Source organism: Saccopteryx bilineata, chromosome 3, assembly GCF_036850765.1.
Source record: "Saccopteryx bilineata isolate mSacBil1 chromosome 3, mSacBil1_pri_phased_curated, whole genome shotgun sequence".
NCBI lineage: Eukaryota > Metazoa > Chordata > Mammalia > Chiroptera > Emballonuridae > Saccopteryx > Saccopteryx bilineata.
The window spans coordinates 258,020,762-258,042,852 of NC_089492.1; the positions used below are offsets into that span (position 1 = coordinate 258,020,762).

The 22,091-nt window shown below is 39.5% G+C and overlaps 1 pseudogene; it reads left to right on the plus strand.

Annotated features, from left to right (window-relative positions):
- The first annotated feature begins 5,543 nt into the window (after positions 1–5,543).
- On the plus strand, positions 5,544–7,845 carry LOC136330041 (transcription initiation factor TFIID subunit 9-like; annotated as a pseudogene).
- Positions 7,846–22,091: the final 14,246 nt, after the last annotated feature.

The window sequence follows — 22,091 nt, forward strand, 5'->3', positions numbered from 1 at the left end:
GTATTTCATGGGGTTAACCTTTTTTTTTTTTTTAATTTTTATTTATTTAATTTTTTTACAGGGACAGAGAGAGAGTCAGAGAGAGGGATAGATAGGGACAGACAGACAGGAACGGAGAGAGATGAGAAGATCAATCATCAGTTTTTCGTTGGGACTCCTTAGTTGTTCATTGATTGCTTTCCATATGTGCCTTGACCGTGGGCCTTCAGCAGACTGAGTAACCCCTTGCTCACGCCAGCGACCTTGGGTCCAAGCTGGTGAGCTTTTTTTTTTTTTGGCTCAAGCCAGATGAGCCTGTGCTCAAGCTGGCAACCTCGGGGTCTCGAACCTGGGTCCTTCCTCATCCCAGTCCGACGCTCCATTCACTGCGCCACCACCTGGACAGGCGGGTTAACCTTATTTCATTAGATTTAAGATGCTTTGATCCTGGCACATTCTTGATTTGTCAAGAGGTGTCAACAGAAGGCTTTCACAGATCTCTGTCACTCTTTCCTCTTACCGACAAGGATTGTCAGAAGTCACTTATTAGCCTTAGCAGAGGAAGCGGTGCAGTTCTACACAAGGTTCAAGGAGGTAGGATTTTGTATCCTCTGTGTCGTCTTTTCTGGTCAGTACTGCAACATTCTCATAGTGATCTGACAGGGCTGTGAATGTAACTGACATTGTAGTACAGAATCTCAGTATTATACTTTGTACTTGATTTTCAGGTATGATCAGTCACGTGGCTGCAAGCAATAAATTATGTTTAGCATAGACATAGAAAATCAATGGCTCAAACTTTAGTGAGTCAAAATTTTAGTGTCTTGAGCTTGACATTCCTTTTTTTTTTTTTAATTCTCTTAAGAAAAAAAACCCTCTTCATTGCAGTTTACCAGGCCCGTCTGCCCCCATCTGCCCTTCATACTGTTCTGTGGCAAAGGTCATTTGGTTCCCCAAAGCTTTGCCTTCAATGCATATTTCGTTCCGGTGGTAATTGATTTCAGGTAATAATCTATTAGAAGCAGGCCAAGGGCTGCCTTTAATATTAGCTGGATTTTTACTGCCCCCCAAAATACTAAATTTATGCCTGTCCCAATGCCAATATTTTTTAGCAGTTAAAGCTCATAATTCTTATTTATGTCTTCTCATAAAAACAAGTAGCCAAAATTATTCTAAGAATTAGAAAATCAAATAGAGCAATAGCCAAAGAAAAAGACTAAAAATATTGTTGTTGAGCTATAATTTTAAAAGGTAACAGGCTGAAAATTACAAATAAGTGAGTTCTCATTGACCTTCAAAGAACAGATTATTCTGCATTTATTCCCTTTGACTTTAAAGGAGTGTTTTTCAACTGCTGGTCCACGGACCAATCTGGCAGAAATTTTGTGCTGGTCTGTGAAACAGTTAACCTTCCTGATGTTATATGAAAATTATAGTGCTGGCCAGATAGCTTGGGAGCATCATCCTGAAGTACAGAGATTGCTGGTTCAAACTCGGGTCAGAGCATATACAGGAACAGATCAATGTTCCTGTCTCTTCCTCTCTCACTAAATCAATACATTTTAAAAATAAAAATAAAAATGAAAAGATAATTATAGACCCAATGATCTTAGTCAAATTCACTTATTCTCAGGGTGATTGCCACTTATTAGCCTGTGTCATGTATGAAAATGCTATTGAAGTTGTTTTAGGTATCTTTGGAACTTGTAGGCTCATTTGAACAACCTTTTGCACTGTGCAGAGCATTTACAAACCATGAGCAATAGACAAAAAACATTCGGACAGACTTAAGTCATATTCAATGCATTGTACATGTGGAGTTCAGAAACCAAGCACTAGTTGTACCCTGTTGCACTTTGGTGAGCAGTACAATAAAACTTTATCTGTTGCAGTTTCTGTTTCCAGACCCTTCCCTCTCTCAGTAGTACATTTTTTTTTTCATTCTTGGACAAATAGTCATGCATGCACCCATCACATCATGTCCATATTGTTCGCAAATAAATTATTATGTGTTCAGTGTCATTATGCTGTAAATTTTAAACCCTAGAAGATGGAAAGAAAGAAACAACAAAATATTTAACCTTCTTCAAAAGCAAAAACAATAGTCAACAGAAAAGTAGTGATGACATCAAAAGTAAACCCAGTACCAGAGCTTCAAGTTTAAAAGAAACAGTGAAAAAGAAATGTGTTGACAATTTGGAAGGTGCAACAGGAGCTGAAGAAGAAAAAGAAACTTTGTTAGGTAGTATGATAAAGAGTATTTAAAACTTGATTTCACTACAGCATGTGGTAGTGAATTATCGCCATGGCCCTTCTGTGTAGTATGTTCAGAAATTCTGTCCAGTGATGGCAAAGAAACTTTCATTCGCATTCAAATCACAGCAATCTTATTGAGAAGCCACTGGATTTTTAAAAAAAAGATTACACAATCAGGGCCTGGCCAGTTGGCTTAGTGGTAGAGTGTAGTCCCAGCAGGTTCGATTCCCTGTCAGGGCATTTAGAAGAAGTGACAGAAGAACCATCTGCTTCTCCACCCCTTCCCCTCCCCTTCTCTCTCTCTACTCTCTCTTTCTCTCTCTTTCTTTCCCACAGCCATTGCTCAATTGGTTTGAGTGCATCGGTCCTGAAAGCTGAGGATGGTTCCATAGAGCCTCTGCCTCAGGTGCTAAAAATAGCTCAGTTGCGAGCATGGACCCAGATGGGCAGAACATCAACCCCAGATGAGGATTGCTGGATGGATCCCAGCTGGGTCACATTCATGAGTCTGTCTCTCTATCTCCCTTCCTCTCACTTGGAAAAATAAATAAATAAATTTAAAGAATAAAAAAATTGAAAAATCAAAGATTACACAACCAAATGAAAAGTCAGAAAATTCAAATGAAGAAAATTATGACTAGTGACAAGTCACTGTTTTGAGCATCTTATTTAGCTGACCATTGAATATAAAAATAGCCTGACCTATGGTGGCGCAGTGGATAAAGCGTTGACCTGGAATGCTGAGTTCGCTGGTTCAAAACCCCGTGCTAGCCCGGTCAAGGTACATAAGGGAGTTGATTCTTCCTGCTCCTCCCCTCTTCTCTTTCTCTCTCTCTCTCTCTCTCTCCCTCTCTCTCTCTCCTTCTCTCTCTCTCTCTCTCCTCTCTCTCTAAAAATGAATAAATAAAATCTAAATAAATTTTTAAAAAATAACAAACATTTACTGTTGATAAAGAATTAGTAAAGCCTTGCATCTTTGAAGTCACTGGGGAAATTTTGGGTCCTCATGCCACACAAATATTTGAGGCTAGACTGCTTTCTGAAAATACTATTCAGAGAAGAATTATTGATATGGCCAACAATACTGAAGAGCAAATTGTAGAGTGGATAAAGCAAAATGTTTTGCCATGCACTTGACCACCTGACATGCATAACCATGCTATTCTAATTTGCCTCGTGAGCTACATTGACAAGAAGGACTTTAGGGAAGAACTACTCTGTAGTCTTGATCTACCTAGTCAGGGTAGTTCAGAGATATTTAATGCTCTTAATGAATACTTTCATACAGAAGGCTTAGACTGGGGAAAGTGTTTAGGAGTGTGTATGGACAATGCAGTGAGCATGTTTGGACATCACTCAGAGGTAGCTGTGAAAATAAAGGACATTGAACATCCAGAAATGTTGTCCGTGCACTGTATGATTCACTGGCAACATTTAGTTGCAAAGAAGCTTGTCCCTGAATTGAATACAGTGATGAATGATGCAGTGAAGATTGTTAGTAATATTTGCAGTCCAGGTTTGAATTCCAGACCATTCACAACACTATGTGAAAGCATGGATTCACAACACCAGCATTTCCTTTTCAATATGTAAGTGAGGTGGATCTCAAGAGGAAGGATTCTTTCACGCCTTTTCAAGCTGAGAAAGGTGAACAGTTTCTGCAAAAGTGAAATTGCATTAGTAGAGCTTTTGTTGGATGAAGAATGGGTGGCTAAGCTTACATGTATAGTGGACATATTTAGCCTCTTCAACAAACTAAATATTTCTTTTCAGGGGTTTAACACAAACATTTTTACATTAAGAAATAAGACAGATGCATTCAAACTTGTTCTTTGGAAAAGTTGCACGCAGGAAGAAGATATAAAAATGTTTCCACTTATCCAAGACTTTTTGATTGCTTCAGACATCAACTGGAAATTCATGTTTAATAAAATTAGTCAACATAAGAGCATTAGTTCAAAACTTTGACCATTATTAACCTGAAAATGAGGATTCCTGTAAAGGTAACCTCTGGATCAATAACCCATTCATGAACAATATCAACCCCTGCTCCCTTAATCATTGTGAAAAAGAAAAACTGATAGATTTATTTTCTGATGTCAATGTGGTGTCCAAACATAAAATAAAATCATTGTCACAATTTTGGATAGCACTGGAAGAAGAATATATATCTCTTAGTTACAAAGCTATTAAAATTTTAATTGTATTTTCTACTACCTACTTGTGTGAGAAGACTTTTTAGCCCTTTCACTAATTAAAACCAGACAGAGAAACCAAATGGATGTCAATGCAATGCTTCATCTGTTGGAAGCAAAACTGCTGCCTCAGTTATCAAGTATTCTTACAAAGAAACAACAGCAGATTTTTTTTTTTGTATTTTTCTGAAGTTGGAAACGGGGAGGCAGTCAGACAGACTCCTGCATGAGCCCAACCGGGACCCACCTGGCACGCCCACCAGGGGGCGATGCTCTGCCCATCCGGGGCGCTGCTCTGTTGCGACCAGAGCCATTCTAGCGCCTGAGACAGAGGCCACAGAGCCATCCTCAGCACCCGGGCCAACTTTGCTCCAATGGAGCCTTGGCTATGGGAGGGGAAAGGAGAGACAGAGAGGAAGGAGAGGAGGAGGGGTGGAGAAGCAGATGGGCGCTTCTCCTATGTGCCCTGGCCAGGAATCGAACCCGGGACTCCTGCACACCAGGCCGACACTCTACCACTGAGCCAACCAGCCAGGGCCAAAGCAACAGCAGATATTTCACTGGTTTTACTTGAATTAAATATTACTCTCTAGAAAATTCATTTGTATTCTATTTAGAAGTTTTTTTTACTGTTCATCTGGTTATTTTAGAGAATTTTCCTTTTATAGTACTATAATTAAAAGATAATGCACAAAATACTAATAATGGTTTTTATTTCTGCCTTAGTGGTCCCTGAAATAATTCTCCTATTTTCATAGGTCCCCAAGTGTAAAAAAAAATAGAACACCACTGCCTTAGAGCATCTAAGAAGTTGAAAAATTTCTAAATTCAATCTATGAACATAGTACAATATCAAAGCCTACTAAAGAGAGAAACGGCTTTGAAGAATACGTAATTCTCACCTTATAAAAAATACTTAAGAAAATAAGAAAAGGCCGGAACATCCTGCTCACAGGTCAGGGTGAATGGCAGCGTGGAGCTGGAGGATGAAATAGGCAAGGTACACCAGCAACTGGAAACACCATGCTCGACAAAACTTGCATGATGACCAAAACTGAAATACATTCATGTGGGTGATATATTATAGTTTGAGAAATCTGGTCACTGAATATCATGGAGTCTGGCAAGATGGCATCTCCCAAGAGCATGTGAGAGATGCACAGATGACAACACAAATCCTGAAGGAGCCTGACCAGGCGGTGGTGCAGTGGATAGAGCATCGGACTGGGATGCAGAGGACCCAGATTCGAGACCCCGAGGTCGCCAGCTTGAGCGTGGGCTCATCTGGTTTGAGCAAAAGCTCACCAGCTTGGATCCAAGGTCACTGGCTTGAGCAAAGGGTTACTCAGTCTGCAGAAAGCCCATGGTCAAGGCACATATGAGAAAGCAATCAATGAACAGCTAAGGCAGTGATAGTCAACCTGGTCCCTACTGCCCACTAGTGGGCGTTCCAGCTTTCATGGTGGGCAGTAGCAGAGCAACCAAAGTATAAATAAAAAGATAGATTTAACTATAGTAAGTTATTTTATAAAGATTTATTCTGCCAAACTTAGCGAAAATCCTACACAAAGTACTTGGTAAGTAATTATTATATGCTTTACCTTTCTGTAACTCTGCTTTATAAATTTTATAAAGTAAAGTTACTTCCCTACTTTATAAATCACCATTACTGTGGAACCAGTGGGCGGTTAGAAAATTTTACTACTAACAGAGATACAAAAGTGGGCGGTAGGTATAAAAAGGTTGACTACCCCTGAACTAAGGTGTTGCATCAAAAAACTGATGATTGATGCTTCTCATCTCTCTTCATTCCTGTCTGTCTGTCCCTATCTATGCCTCTCTCTGACTCTCTCTCTGTCTCTGAAGAAAAAAAGAAAGAAAAGAAAAAAACAAATCCTGAAGGATATGGGGGCTACAGACTATGAGCAAGAGTTATAAATCAGATGTTGGAGTCTGCCTTCCAATTTGTGACACAGTTGTTTGTTTGTTTTTTTATTTTATTTATTCATTTTTAGAGAGGAGAGAGAGAGACAGAGAGAGAGAAGGGGGGAGGAGCTGGAAGCATCAACTCCCATATGTGCCTTGACCAGGCAGGCCCAGGGTTTCGAACCGGCGACCTCAGCATTTCCAGGTCGATGCTTTATCCACTGCACCACCACAGGTCAGGCTGTGACACAGTTTTAAACGATGCAAACATTTATTTAAGACCTGCTAAGAAAGCTACTGTTAGTGCAAGTGATGTACTAATTGGCAATCCAGTGTTGCGTTGACCAGCTTTTAACCTCTTATCCTCCTTTTTTTTTTTTAGCCAGAAAGAGGAAGAGAGAGAGAGAGAGAGAGAGAGAGAGAGAGAGAGAGAGAGAGAGAGATAGGAACAGACTGGAAGGGAGAGAGATGAAAAGCATCAACTTCTAGTTGCGGCTCTTTAGTTGTTCATTGATTGCTTCTCATATGTGCTTTGACTGAGTGGCTCCAGCTGAGCCAATGACCCCTTGCTCAAGCCAGTGACCTTGAGCTTTAAGCCATTGACCTTTGGGCTCAAGCTAGTGACCATGGGGTTATGTCTATGATCCTGTGCTCAAGCTGGTGACCCGACGCTCAAGCCAGATGAATCCGCACTCAAGCCAGCAACTTTGGGGTTTTGAACCTGGGTCCTCAGTGTCCCAGGCTGATACTCTATCCCTGCACTACCACCTGGTCAGGCTTCTCCAAGAGGTTTTTTAATTTGATTTTGTGCCTGACTTGTGGTGGCACAGTGGCTAAAGCATCGACCTGGAATGCTGAGGTCGCCAGTTTGAAACCTTGGGTTTGCCCGATCAAAGCACACACGGGAAGCAACTACTACAAAGTAATGCTTCCCATTCCTCCCCCTTTTCTCTCTCCCTCCTCTCTCTAAAATCAGTAAATAAAACATTTTTAATATTTTTATCTTGTAAGGCAAGTAAATCAACCTCCTTTGCCATTCATTGATCAAGCCATATTCATGCCCTAGATTGCCACTTGATAGATATTGCTTGACTGATTCAAACTATAGACTTAAGTCTTTACAAAAAAAGGCATATACTTCTGCAGGAGAATAACAGTTCCATAGTTAAGTGTTGGCTCAGTTGCAAACCAAGATCACTCTAGGCATACCAACACCGTAAGCCACGTCTGATTCAACTAAAATAAGGATTCCAATGTCCCTCACAGGGAAAGGTCTACAATACAGATCCCACTTCATTACGCAGCTATAAAAACATCAATTCCTGCAACATCAGCAGTTCAGAATGTTCTGGTTAATTAATCATTAATGGAGTCCAAAAACATTCTTATTATCACTAACATGATATCATCACAAAATACTTCCAATGAACCATCACATGCATTAGAAGAAAACAGAGATGATAATATGATGACAACTAAGATCATTTGAAACCTAGCCTTAATATAAGTAACATGTATACTGGGTCTTAAATCCATTGTTCTGAAATTAAACGTGTATGCTCAAAGTTTTCAAATTGTTTAAAAAAATTTAATAGTATTGCCTGACCAGGCGGTGGTGCAGTGGATAGAGCGTCAAACTGGGATACGGAAGGACCCAGGTTCGAGACTTCGAGGTCGCCAGCTTGAGCGCGGGCTCATCTGGCTTGAACAAAAAGCTCACCAGCTTGGACCCAAGGTCGTTGGCTTCAGGAAGGAGTTACTCGGTCTGCTGAAGGCCCCCGATCAAGGCACATATTAGAAAGCAATCAACGAACAACTAAGGTGTTGCAACAAAAAACTGATAATTGATGCTTCTTATCTCTCTCCATTCCTGTCTGTCAGTCCCTATCTATCCCTCTCTCTGACTCTCTCTGTCCCTGTAAAAAAATAAATAAATAAATAAAATAAATAAAAATAAAAAACTTAATAGTATTTAATGAGTAAGTATAGTTACCATTCTTTTCAATTCAAATGTTGTATTTTCTTTAATAGGATTAGTAATCCTTTTCATTAGCCTTTCAGTACAAAAAAATAAAGTTGTCATTCATAAAATAAAAAAAAGATAGAAAGCAACCCAACACATTTTACTGACTAGCAAATCCTGAAACCAAAGCCATACAAGACCTGTAAGAGAAAAAATTAATATACATGATTCTAAGTATGAACAACAAAGCAAAAACCCTAAATAGAATGTTAACAAATTAAATTCAACAGTGTATTAAAAGAACCCACAGAGGAGTCATTCCAGCATTGCTAAGATGGTTCAACATTAGAATATATATCAATTTAAGTTATTACATTACTACATTGAAAATAAAAATATCTTAAATTCAATAACCATTATTGATATAAAAGTAAAAGTCCTCTAGCAAAGTAGAAAAAGAACAGCCTTAACTTGACATAATTTGTTTTTAATAAAATAATGATAAAAACCTACTGCAACTATCATACTTAATGGTGAAACAATAGATACATTCCAATCGAAGTCAGAAACAAGACAAGAATGACCTTTAACATCACTGCTATTCAAAATGGTACCAAATGGTCTAATTCAAAGTGCGAAGGAAAGAAAGAAGAGGTACAAACATGAGAATAGAAGAGGCAAATTGGGGTTATTTGTAGATGACACTATTGCTTACACAGAAAAGCATAAGAAAATCAATTGACAAACTATTAGAACTAATAAGAGAATTCAGCAAGCTAACCACATATAAGATCAACATGCAAAAATCAATAGCTTCCCTATATACCAGCAATAACCAATTAGAAAACGTAATAGAAAATAAGACTCCATTCACAATCGCAACAAAAACTATTAACCACCTAAGAGTAAATCTAAAAACAGAATTCATTTTGGGCCCTTAAGGGACAGTTAAAAATTAGGAAATCCATCACATTCATAAAGTCAAATTGAAAACTATAAAATTATATTATGTAGTAGCTAAAAAAAAATTCAAGAACTATTTTTGGTAGAAACTTGTAAGTAAACCAAGAGACAGAGGACATTTCCTAACTATGATAAAGAGTTGAGCCTGGCCTTGATGGCTCAGTGGATAGAATGTCAACCTGAAACGCTGAGATTGCCGGTTTGAATCCCTAGGCTTCTCTGGTCAAGGCACATAGGAGAAGCAACAAGCAAGCAATGAACAACTAAACTGAAACATCTATGAATTGATACTTCTCATTCCTCCTCCTCTCCCTTCACTCTGTAATCAATAAATAAAATCTTTAAAAAAAGAAGTGGTTTGTTTTCTTCTTCTGAGACACTAAGAGCAAACATAATAAATGGCTAACTATTAAATGCACTGTCATTAAAGTTAGGAACAAGGCAGGACCATTGCTATTCCTCAAAATTGTTTTGTGTAAACTCTTGAGCAAGGGGTTTACTTAAGTTACATTTTTGTTTTCTGTTTCTAAGAAAGAGCATACATACATTGTTTTAGAGCAAAAGCCCAGAGTAAGTTGGAGGTGAGATGAGGGGTTGTTTCGAATTTCCTCATAGCTTCGCATGGAAATGGACAGAAAGTACTGTGCCTTGAAGCCCAAGGTCGCTGGCTTGAGCAAGGGCTCACTGGCTTGGCTGGAGCCCCCACCCCCGCCCCATCAAGGCACATATGAGAAAAAAAAGAAATAGAATTTGAAAATGGGAGTAACAACAGAAAGCAGACACTATTCAGAGTTTGCCAAAATATAGAGGAAAATGCCCCTTTTATAAACAAGATTACTTTGATTTTATATTACACAATAGGATGGAAATTGAAATCTTACCCTAAGACAAAAACTTTTCAAAAGGGTCTTAATTTTCTTTCTCCCTATCAAAGCCATGGCTATCCACTATTCAGATACTACTTCTACTGCTCTGTCCTCTGCTTGAAGGAAAGATTTTTAAATTATCAGAACAATCCTGAGACCCTGAGCTAATTTTTACCATGAGGTAACGGGGACCGATGACAGGAGTGCCTGATACACAGCTAAGCCTCTGAGGGTGCCGATGGGGTTTTAACATCTTTTACTATTTGCCACATTCTCACAAATTATAGGTATATTTTGATAGTCTATCACAATTCTTACCTTGTTCTGGATAATGAGGGCTAGGTTTACCTTAAAAAACAAACAAAAAAACTCCTGCCCTGGCCGGTTGGCTCAGTGGTGGAGTGTTGGCCCAGCATGTAGAAGTCCTGGGTTTGATTCCCAGTCAGAGCACATAGGAGAAGCAACCATCTGCTTCTTCCCCCTTCCCCCTCTCCCTTCACTCTCTCTTTATCTCTCTTCCCTACTCACAGCCATGGCTCAATTGGCTCAATCACATCAGCCAGGTTGCTGAGGATGGCTCAGTGGTGCCTCCACCTCAGGTGCTAAAAATAGCTTGGTTGTGAGCATTGCCCCAGATGGTCAGCGCATCAGCCCAGTCTGGGGCGGGGGGGGGGGGGAAGGGGGGTGGCGAGGTTTGTTGGTGGATCCTGGTAGAGGCGTATGTGGGAATCTCACTGTCTCCCCTCCTCTCACTTGGAAAAAAAAGAAAAACTAAATTAATAAAAAATAAATAAAAGTTAAGCATTTAAAATAAAATAAAAGCAAGATGGATTCTGAATAAGTTGGAGGGTGGAACTCTTGAGCAAGGGGTTTACTTAAGTTACATTTTTGTTTTCTGTTTCTAAGAAAGAGCATACATACATTGTTTTAGAGCAAAAGCCCAGAGTAAGTTGGAGGTGAGATGAGGGGTTGTTTCGAATTTCCCCATAGCTTCGCATGGAAATGGACAGAAAGTACTGTGCCTTGAAGCCCAAGGTCGCTGGCTTGAGCAAGGGCTCACTGGCTTGGCTGGAGCCCCCACCCCCGCCCCATCAAGGCACATATGAGAAAATAATCAATAAGCAACTAAGGTGCTACAACTATAAGTTGATGCTTCTCATCTCTCTTCCTTCCTGTCTGTCCCTGTCTGTCCCCCCTTAAATAATAATAATAATAATAATAATAATGTAAAATAAAATAAAAGGATGAACAAATATATACCAGGCAAAATGTCACACACAAGGAGAGCAGGATTGTGATGTTGATATCTGTTGAGGAAGAATTCTGACCAAGAGCATTAAGAAGAAAAAGTAAAAAATAAATAAATAAATAAAATAAAATAAAAAATTAAAAAAAAGAAGAAGAAAAAGTAGGACTTTTTATAATGCAAATAGTGATAAAATAACAAGGCTTCCCCTCCTCCCCTGTCAAGGCACGGTCAAGAAAAATATAAGTAGCAATCAATGAACAACTAAAATGCCGCAACTACGAATTGATGCTTCTCATCTCTCTCCCTCCTCCCCTCTTTAAAAAAAAAGGGGGAAAATACTATTAATAGTTATAAGGAAGACTCTGAAACAAAGGGAACTTTCTATACCATCTTTTTTTTTTTAATTAGGAAGTGTCCTAGTAGAGCCCAAGCTCTATGTCGGTCAGGGTCCCTGATTCGACTTCCCCACACAGTGGGGCACTCTTGCTTAACAGCGGGGCTGGCAGCCTCTCCGAGACCACTCTTGAGGCGGCTATGAGGATTCTACTTATCAGTGCCGAGACCGACTGCCACTGGAGGAAAGACACGACTGACACACAAGTTAGTTGCAAGAATCACAAAGGCAGTTTATTACTCACAAATCCTTTTGGCATGCCTGGGTACAGTTTAAGGGGGGCCCAGTCCGCGTGCTCCTCGTGGCTGTCCTTGGTCAGAGCAGCGTGGAGACAGTCCATGTTCAACGTTGGAGTCTGGGCAACTACCGCAGCAGCAGCGGGCCCTCAGCTTTAGTACCTTTTCTGGCCTACACCTTCTAACAGGTGTCAATCTACAGAATTATCACCTCAAACCGCCTTTTTTGGGAGTTCCTCGCAGAGAACCCTTTTGATGTTGATCTACTAAAATGTCACATCAAGCCACTTTTAAGGCCTTCCTAAGGAAGCTTCTAGTTTATGTTAACCTACAGAGTTATCACATCAAGCCACTTCTTACCTATATATAACTTCACACACACACTAACTGGACCCTGCACGGAAGGCAGAGTCTGCCTATCACATCTGTACACACTATATTAATTCCTATCTAGATGGCATAACTCTAATTTCCTTAATTGCTTTTAATATTATATCCTAATTATTTCTATATATCTTCCACATTTTTCTATGTTTCTATATATTTAATTATTGTAACATTATATTACTGCCACAGGAAGCTTGTATTCCAGCTTGGCAATGCACTTTATATTGAGATGAACGCTAAGTGAAGCTGGAAGGGAAGAAAACGGTATGCTGCGTAAATTAAAAAAACAAGCTTACCTTCATCTTGGCAGAATTTTGCCTTTGGTCCACACATTTCTATCTAAACACTACATACAATTCTGTTCTAAATGTACACTGTTAATCTATTCAAGTTAATTTACTCAATTTATTAGTTTTCTTAGACCAGTCCTTTTTCTTCTATTCAGAAACCTGATGCCTGTTTGAGGAACTAGAGAAAATATATATTACTTCAACAGAAAAGACTCTATTTAACTTTGAAACCAGACAGACTTAAGAAACCTACCAACCAAATGCAATATATAGATCTTATTTAGATCCTGATTTAAATAAGCCCACTATGAAAAAACATTTTGAAACAATTGGTAAAAACTGAACCTAAACTGATTATTAAATAACATTAAGGCCCTAGGCTGGGTGGCTCAGTGGATAAGGTGTCAACCTGGCCCTGGTTAGGACATGTATGAGAAGCAGTCAAAGAGTACACAACTAAATGGAACAACTAATTGAAACAAGGAATTGATTCTTCTCTCTCTCTCTCTCTCTCTCTCTCTCTCTCTCTCAAATCAATGGGGGAAAATTTTAAGGTAATATTAAGGTTTATTATCATTTTTTCTGAATATGATAATGAAATTGTGGTTATGTTATGACTATAATATTAGTCTATATGTGTTAGAGGTTTTTGCTAAAGAATTTACAAGTGAATAATATGTCTTGGAATGTTTTAAAGTATTACAGCAAAAGAAAAAAGTAGTGGTGGGAGGATAGAGTATAAATAAGAACAACAGAATGTTAGTGATTGTTGAAGCTAGGAAATGGCTACATGGAGGCTTATTATAGCACTTTCTCTACTTTAAGTATCTTCAGCGTCTTTCATAATAAAAAGGTATGAATACCCTCACTCGTGTCTCCCCAGGTGAAGCCATTGAACTCAAAAGAGAAAGATCAAATGTTAAATCAAATAAAAATTGTATAATATATATTACTTTTCTTAAGTTAATTTCTTTGGTCTTGAAACCCTTTCAAAAGATAGATGTTAAAATATTATGGAAAAATAAAAGACCATTGTCACAGTCTGTTAATCCCATACGCTTCCCACGAGAAGGGTGAAATAGTTATATGGCATTTTTATAGGATCCAGGGCCCAATACAGGAAAACTTCCCAAAGGGTTCTCTAACACTCCATCTTTTCTATGTTTGGGTTTTTGTTTTTTTTTTAGTTAGTGTGTTTTTTAAATCAGTGGAGCAGATTGGTGTGTGTGAGGGGAATTAAGCATGAAATAATCTCTAATTTGACTAATTAGAGTAAAGTAAAGACGGGGGCAGTAGCCTTTGGTTTGAGATACTCTGGTTTGATAGAAACATAAGAACATTAGCGCAACAAGGACAATCATTTGGTACTGCCAGGTGAAGCTGAGTCTTCCCTAATAACTAGAGTACCATACAGAAAGCAGGCCCTCTTTAGCAAGTGCGTCTTCTTTTGAGAACTAGCACCTGGCCTGCTTCTGGACTCTAGGAAAGTATAAAAACACTTAACAATGAAATACTCAGTGACTATGCAACCCAAACTTGTCCCAAACCATAAAATAGAGAACACACCATCCATCAGGTAAAAGTGGTACTTATAAGACCAGGCTCACATCTTAATATACAAGTTAGTTCCATGAGCTGGCTGCTTGCATTTACAATATGGCTACTTCTACTAAAATATCATTCATCCCTCAGCTATATCTACGACTTCACAGAGAGTTTGCTATGATCAAGTGAGCCAAGAGAAACAGCTTTTAGCCTTGTCATGGAATACTTAGTACAATGTTCTATTGTATTACTATATTATGTTCAGGGTGTCCCTGAAAGACTGTAGAGAAGGGAAATTCTTCTAGTGGGTAGCACTTCAAGTATCACAGCTTGTTGTCCACCTTCCCTATTAGAGATATGTCCTGAGGTAAGGTCTTATGGTGATAAATAAAAAGTGGCAAATTGTTAAGCTGTTTGGTCAGGGACTGGAGTAAGCGAGATAAGAAAATTGATGACAAGGAAGATTTGAAAAAAGGTATGTAGATGAGCCTGACCAGGCAGTGGCGCAGTGGATAGAGCATTGGCCTGGGATGCAAAGGACCCAGGTTCAAAACCCCAAGGTCGCTGGTTTGAGTGTGGCTCACCAGCTTGAGCATGACATCATAGACATGACCTCATGGTTGCTGGCTTAAGCCCAAAGGTCGCTAGCTAGAACCCTAAGGTCGCTGGCTTGAAGTCCAAGGTTGCAGGCTTGAGCCCAAGGTCACTGGCTTGAGCAAGAGGTCACTGGCTTGGCTCTAACCCCCCAGTCAAGGCACATGTGAGAAAGTAATCAATGAACAACTAAATTACTGCAACGAAGAATTGATGTTTCTCATCTCTCTCCCTTCCTGTCTGTCCCTATCTGTTCCTCTCTCTGACTCTCTCACTAAAAAAAAAAAAAAAAGTATGTAGATGAATTTAAGACCTTGAAATGGTTCAGACTATGCTAGTATTTATTCACTTTTTGAATCCTCAAACTGGAGGAGACACTCCATAATCTGGTAGACAAAATAACCAGTTCTGTGGGTGTTAGTCTCATTCCCTAGTGACCCTGGTTTGTTCAATGGATTCATAAATAAAATGGACTTAATGACAAGACTTCTCCTTACCTAGGTTGACATTCTTGTTGCTATTACTGATGTCTAATTTGGCAGCAACAGTAGCTAATATTTAGCCCTTTAACTTAGGGACAGACAGACACACCTAGAGGCAAAATGATCACATCATAAAGTAACAGTGATTTGACCCCTCACTAGAAGAGACACTTATTCTGATTTGGATTTTTTCCCCTGCTCACCATGTCTCTGGGAGCACTGCTGTCCAAGGCTGGTTAAGTGTCTCTGGACAGTTATGGTATCATACTCACGAATAATGTTAATTAAAATGCAAAGAAAGCAGTCAACTAAATGGGAGATTATATTTTCAAACAACAGCTCCAATAAAGGGTTAATATCCAAAATATATAAAGAACTCACAAAGTTCAGCAACAAACAAACAAACAATCCAATTTTAAAATGGAGAGAAGATCTGAACAGACACTTCTCCCAACAGGACATACAAATGGCCAACAGATATATGAAGAGATGCTCATCTTCATTAGCTATTCAAGAAATGCAAATCAAAACTACAATGAGATACCACCTCACACCAATTAGATTGGTTATTATCAACAAGACAGGTAATAACAAATGTTAAAGAGGCTGTGGAGAAAAAGGAACCCTCATCCACTGCTGGTGGGAATGAGAATTAGTATAACCATTATGGAAGAAAGTATGGTGGTTCCTAAAAAATTAAGAATAGAATTTACCATATGACTCAGCAATCCCTTTACTGGATATCTACCCCAAAAACATAAAAACATTTTTACATAAAGACACATGTGCTCTCATGTTCATTGTAACATTATTCACAGTGGCCAAGACATGGAAACAACCAAAGTGTCCCTCGATAGAGGGTTGGATAAAGATGTGGTACATATATACAATGGAATACTACTCAGCCATAAGAAATGATGACGTATTGCCATTTATGACAACATAGATGAACCTTGAGAACATTATACTGAGTGAAATAAGTAAATTTAAAAAGCTAAGAACTGTATGATTTCACACATAGGTGGGATATAAAACTGAGACTCATGAACAAAGATAAAAGTGAAGCGGAGAGCGTCAGCCCAGGGTGTGGAAGTCCCGGGTTTGATTCCCAGTTAGGGCGCGCCCATCTGCTTCTCCACCCTACCCCCTCTCCTTCCTCTTTATCTCTCTCTTCCCCTCCCGCAGCCAAGGCTCCACTGGAGCAAGGTTGGCCTGGGCGCTGAGGATGGCTCCATGGACTCCTCCTCAGGTGCTAGAATGGCTCCAATTGCAGCAAAGCAACATCCCAGATGGGCAGAGCATCGCCCCCTGGTGGGCATGCCCGATGGATCCTGGTCGGGCGCATGTGGAAGTCTGTCTAACTGCCTCCCGCTTCTAACTTTGGAAAAATAAAAAAATAAAAAAAAAAGTGAAGTGGTTACCAGGAGGAGGGTGACATGGGGTAGGGATGGGGAGGCAAGATGTAAAGAGGGACAAATATACAGTGACGGAAAATGATTTGACTTTGGGTGATGGGTATACAACATAATCAATAGTTCAAATGTTATAGAAATGTTTACCTGAAACCTATGTGCTCTTTTGATTAATGTCACTGTGTTAAATTTAATTTTATAAATAACTTTTTAATGCAAAGAAAGGCACCCACCCATATTTTTTAATATGAAATTCCATTAGTCATAGATTTATTGTATTCTTAAGCTTGAAAGGAAAAGACAAAATTTTTAATCACGTGCAATAAAGAAATTATAGTATAAAATTGAAAATATCTTTTTTTTTTTCCCCTGACCAGATAGCTTGGTTGGTGAAAGTATCATTCTAAAGCTTAGAGGTTGCCGTTCGATCCCTGGTCAGGGCACATACAAGAATAGATCAATGTTCCTGTTTCTCTCTCTCTCTCTCCCTCTCTCTCTCTCCTTTCACCTCTCACTCAAATCAATAAAATAAAAACTATTTATTTGGATTGTTGGGAAATACTTTTCCCCTGTAGAGATACCATGTTCTAGGTAGTGAATCCAGGGCACAATAACTGTATTTTTTTTTTCACAAAAACATGTGGGTTTTTTAGGCTGTACAAGAAAGATGTTTTATTTGCCGGCACCTACTGAAGGAAAGAATGGCAGTAGATCATCACTATGTTGAATAAGACTAAACAACCAGGAAACATATTATTTAAGCTCTTTTAAATAATTTAATAAAATATGGTTATTCCCCACCTAACAACGGGGATACATTTTGAGAAATATGTCATTAGGTGATTTTGTTGTGCAAACATCATAGAGTGCACTTACACAAATGTAGATGGTATAGCCTACAGCTCACCTAGGCCGTATATATGGCATAGCCTATTGCTCCTAGGCTACAGGCCTATACAACATGTAGCTGCATAAAACATCGTGGGATTAAATGAATCACAAGAGAAAATGATGTAATCGAGGGGCGTGGTAAACACGAGAGGTATGAGGTTATTGTCAGTGTCATACGGCATATTATTTCACAGCAAACGTTTTTTAATAAGTAGAAAAAGGACACTCTAAGATAATGATAAAAAGTATAGTCTAGTAAATACATAAGCCAGTAACATATTCATTTATTATCATTATCAAGTGTTAGGGCAAAATGTATCTTCAGGGATCAAAATTGCCCTCTCCAAACCCTTCCTAAGTCAGTATGTGATGAACTGTACTTAACCTTTAAGTTGACCAAACAGAAGCCTATTACCAATGGAGGCAGAAGGTAAAACAGCAGAAGGAACCTGTTACCAATGGAGGCAGGAACCGAAACAGAAGAATACCATAAGCCCAGGCCAGATGCCTGGTAACCAGCATCAACAGAAATTGGCAGAAGGAGGCAGCAGAGTATAAAATTAACCCTCTCACCCCTGATTGGGGCTGACTCCCTTATCGAACTCAGCCCACCTGCACCCAGGGGCCTACAATACATTCTCTTTTCTATACTTTGGGCTCTGTGTTGTTGATGTGATGGGTCTAGAACCTTTCATCAAATATTATGTACTGGGCATAACTGTATGTGCTGTACTTTTATACACTGGCAGTGCAGTGTTTGTTTATATAAGCATCACCACAAACATGTGAATAATGCATTATATCATACTATATAACATTACTATGGCTACAACCTCACTAAGTGATAAATTTCCAGCTTCATTATAATCTTATGGGACCACCATTGTACAAGTGGTCTGTCATAGACTGAAACATTGTTATGCAGCACATGACTGTAGATAGGCCTTGGAATGTTTTCTATGTAGATTAGAATAGAGAAGTAGGTGGTTCCTAAATCTGTGATTGTGAAATATTTAACAGTAGGTGGTATGTCAATGTAGTGGTTGATTAGAAGCAATTGGAAATGAAAGCAATATTGCTTCATTTACAGAATAGAGATCTCAAGTTAAAAAATAGGTGTTTTTTTTTGTCCTGGCCAGTCACTCAGTGAATAAAGCATCTTCCCAGTGCACCGAGGTCATGGGTTTGATCCCCAGTCCGGGAACGTATGAGAAGCAACCAATAAGTGCACAACTAATGGAACAACTAAGTGGAACAATGAGTTGATGTTTCTCCCCCACCTCCTTTCTCTTCCTCTCTCTCTCTCTCTCTCTCTCTCTCTCTCAAATCAATGAAAAAATAAGATAGGCATTTTTTTTGCTAACTTTGTAGCCTCCCTAGAAGGCATCCAAGTACGTATTTAAAAGGCACTACATGGCCCTGGCCGGTTGGCTCAGTGGTAGAGCGTCGGCCTGGCGTGCAGAAGTCCCGGGTTCGATTCCCGGCCAGGGCACACAGGAGAAGCGCCCATCTGCTTCTTCACCCTTCCCCCTCTCCTTCCTCTCTGTCTCTCTCTTCCCCTCCCGCAGCAGAGGCTCCATTGGAGCAAAAGAGGGCCCGGGCGCTGGAGATGGCTCCTTGGCCTCTGCCCCAGGCGCTAGAGTGGCTCTGGTTGCAACACCCCCGGAGGGGCAGAGCATCAACCCCTGGTGGGCAGAGCGTCGCCCCCTGGTGGGCGTGCCGGGTGGATCCCGGTCGGGCGCATGCGAGAGTCTGTCTGACTGTCTCTCCCCGTTTCCAGCTTCAGAAAAATACATAAATAAATAAACAAATAAAAGGTACCACATTTGCCTGGAAAAGTTGAATCAGTCAAATCAACTCTAACACATATTTGGGTAGAATTATTAGACTGTAAAGACAAAAACTCTCTTATAGACTCCAAACAGAAAGACAAGGGGCATTATGTTACAGACATAAATGTTCAATACAAGAGAACAGTGAGATAGCACCTACACAGAGAAAAAAATGTGAAACAGTTAACCTAATATAATATCAAGGTTATATGAAAGCACTTTTAAACATGCCAGAACTCAGGGAATATTATTTCCATTAGCTCTTCCTGAAAGGGGGTGGAGGATGGAGCTGCACAGGAACTGTATTTGTATGCTATTGAAGTTAAGCTGGTATAACTTAAAATCAGAGTCTTAAAACTTTAAGATTTAAAACATAGCCCCCATGGTAACCACAAAGAAAATAGTTATAGAATATATATAAAAGAAAATAAGAATTAAACCCTACAAAAGGTCAACTAAATAAAAAAGAAGACAGTAATGCAGGAAATAAGGAACAAAAACTTTATAAAGCATTCAGAAAACGGCCTGACCTGCGGTGGCACAGTGGATAAAAGTGTCAACCTGGAACACTGAGGTCGCTGGTTCAAAACCTCAGGCTTCCCTGGTCAAGGCACATATGGGAGTTGATGCTTTCTGCTCCTCCCTCCTTTCTCTCTCTCTCTATCTCCTCTCTCTAAAATGAATAAATAAAACCTAAAAAAAAAAATAATGGAAAGTAAAGCATTCAGAAAACGAATAACAAATGGTAGAATTAAATGTCTCCTTGTCACTAATTACTTTACATGTAATTGGATTAAACTCTAATCTAAAAATAGAGATTGATGGAATGGTTTTTTAAAAAGGATGCTGTTAGCCTGACCTGTGGTGGCGCAGTGGATAAAGTGTCGACCTGAAAATGCTGAGGTCGCCGGTTCGAAACCCTGGGCTTGCCTGGTCAAGGCACATATGGGAGTTGATGCTTCCAGCTCCTCCCCCCTGTCTCTCTCTTCTCTCTCTCTCTCTCTATCTCTCTCTCTCTTCCTCTCTCTCTCCTCTCTAAAATTAAAAAAATAAAATAAAATAAAAAGTAATAATGTTAACTTAAAAAAAAAAAGATGCTGTCTACAAGAAATTCGCTTTAGATCCAAAGGTTGATAAGAGGACTTGAACAACACAAAAACCCAACCAATTTTGACTGCTGTATAGAGCATTCAACCTAAAACCAGAATACACTTTCTTCTCAAGTGCACATGGGACATCCTCTATTACAGACCATATATTAGGCAACAAAGTTTTAATCGTTTTTTTTTTTTTTAAATAAGATACAAAATATTGTCTCTGAGTACAGCAAGATGAAGTTAAATCAATAATAGCCTGACCTGTAGTGGCACAGTGGATAAAGAGTTGACCTGGAATACTGATGTTGTAAGTTCAAAACCTTGAGCTTGCCTGGTCAAGGCACATGCAAGAACAACTACTGCAAGTTGATGCTTACCACTCTTCCCCCTGCCTTTCTCTTTCTATCCTCTCGTTAAAGTCAATCAATAAAACGTTTTTAAAAATTAATAACAGCCTAACCAGGTGGTGGCGCAATGAATAGAGCATCGGACTGGGATGCGGAAGACCCAGGTTCGAGACCCCGAGGTCGCCAGCTTGAGCGTGAGCTCATCTGGCTTGAGCAAAAAGCTCACCAGCTTGAGCCCAAGGTCGCTGGCTCAAGCAAGGGGTTACTCGGTCTGCTGAAGGCCCACAGTCAAGGCTCATATGAGAAAGCAATCAATGAACAACTAAGATGTCGCAACGAAAAACTGATGATTGACGCTTCTCATCTCTCTCCGTTCCTGTCTATCTGTCCCTATCTATCCCTCTCTCTGACTCTCTGTCCCTGTAAAAAAAAAAAAAAATTAATAACAGAAGGAAAATTGAAAATTTCTCAAATTTGTGGAAATTAGACAACATACTCTTAACTAACCAAGTCAAAGAGGAAGTCATAAGGGAAAATAGAAAATACTTAGAGATGAATGAAAATACACTCTTTTCCTTTGCACAGTAATAACAATGCACAATAAAAATAACAGAACTTGTGGGATACAGCCTGATCAGTGGTGGCACAGTCGATAGAGTCAAGCTCAGGTCCCAGGTCTGAAATCCTGAGGTTGCTGGCTTGAGCGCAGGCTCATCAGCCTGAGTGCAAGCTCACTGGCTTGAGCACGGGGTTGCCAGTTTGAGAGTGGAATCATTGAAATGAACCTATGGTCACTAGCTTGAGCCCAAGGTCACTGGCTTGAGCAGGGGGTCACAGGCATGGCTTGAGCCTCCCAACCCCCATCAAGGAACATATGAGAAGCAATCAAGAGTTATACAACTATGAGTTGTTGCTTCTCATCTCTCTCCCTTCCTGTCTGTGTCTCCTCCCTTCTCTCTCACTAAAAACAAACAAACAAAACTAGTGGGATACAGTGGGAGCAGTGCGATGAGGGAAATTAAAGCTGTAAGTGCTCATGTTAAAAAAAGAAGAAAGATCTCAAATTACCAACCTAACTTTACACCTTAAGGGATTAGTTAAGAAGAGCAAACTAAACCCAAAACTATCAGGAGGGAGGAAGGAAATAAAGATTAGAGCAGAGATAAATGAAATAGAGAATAGTAAAC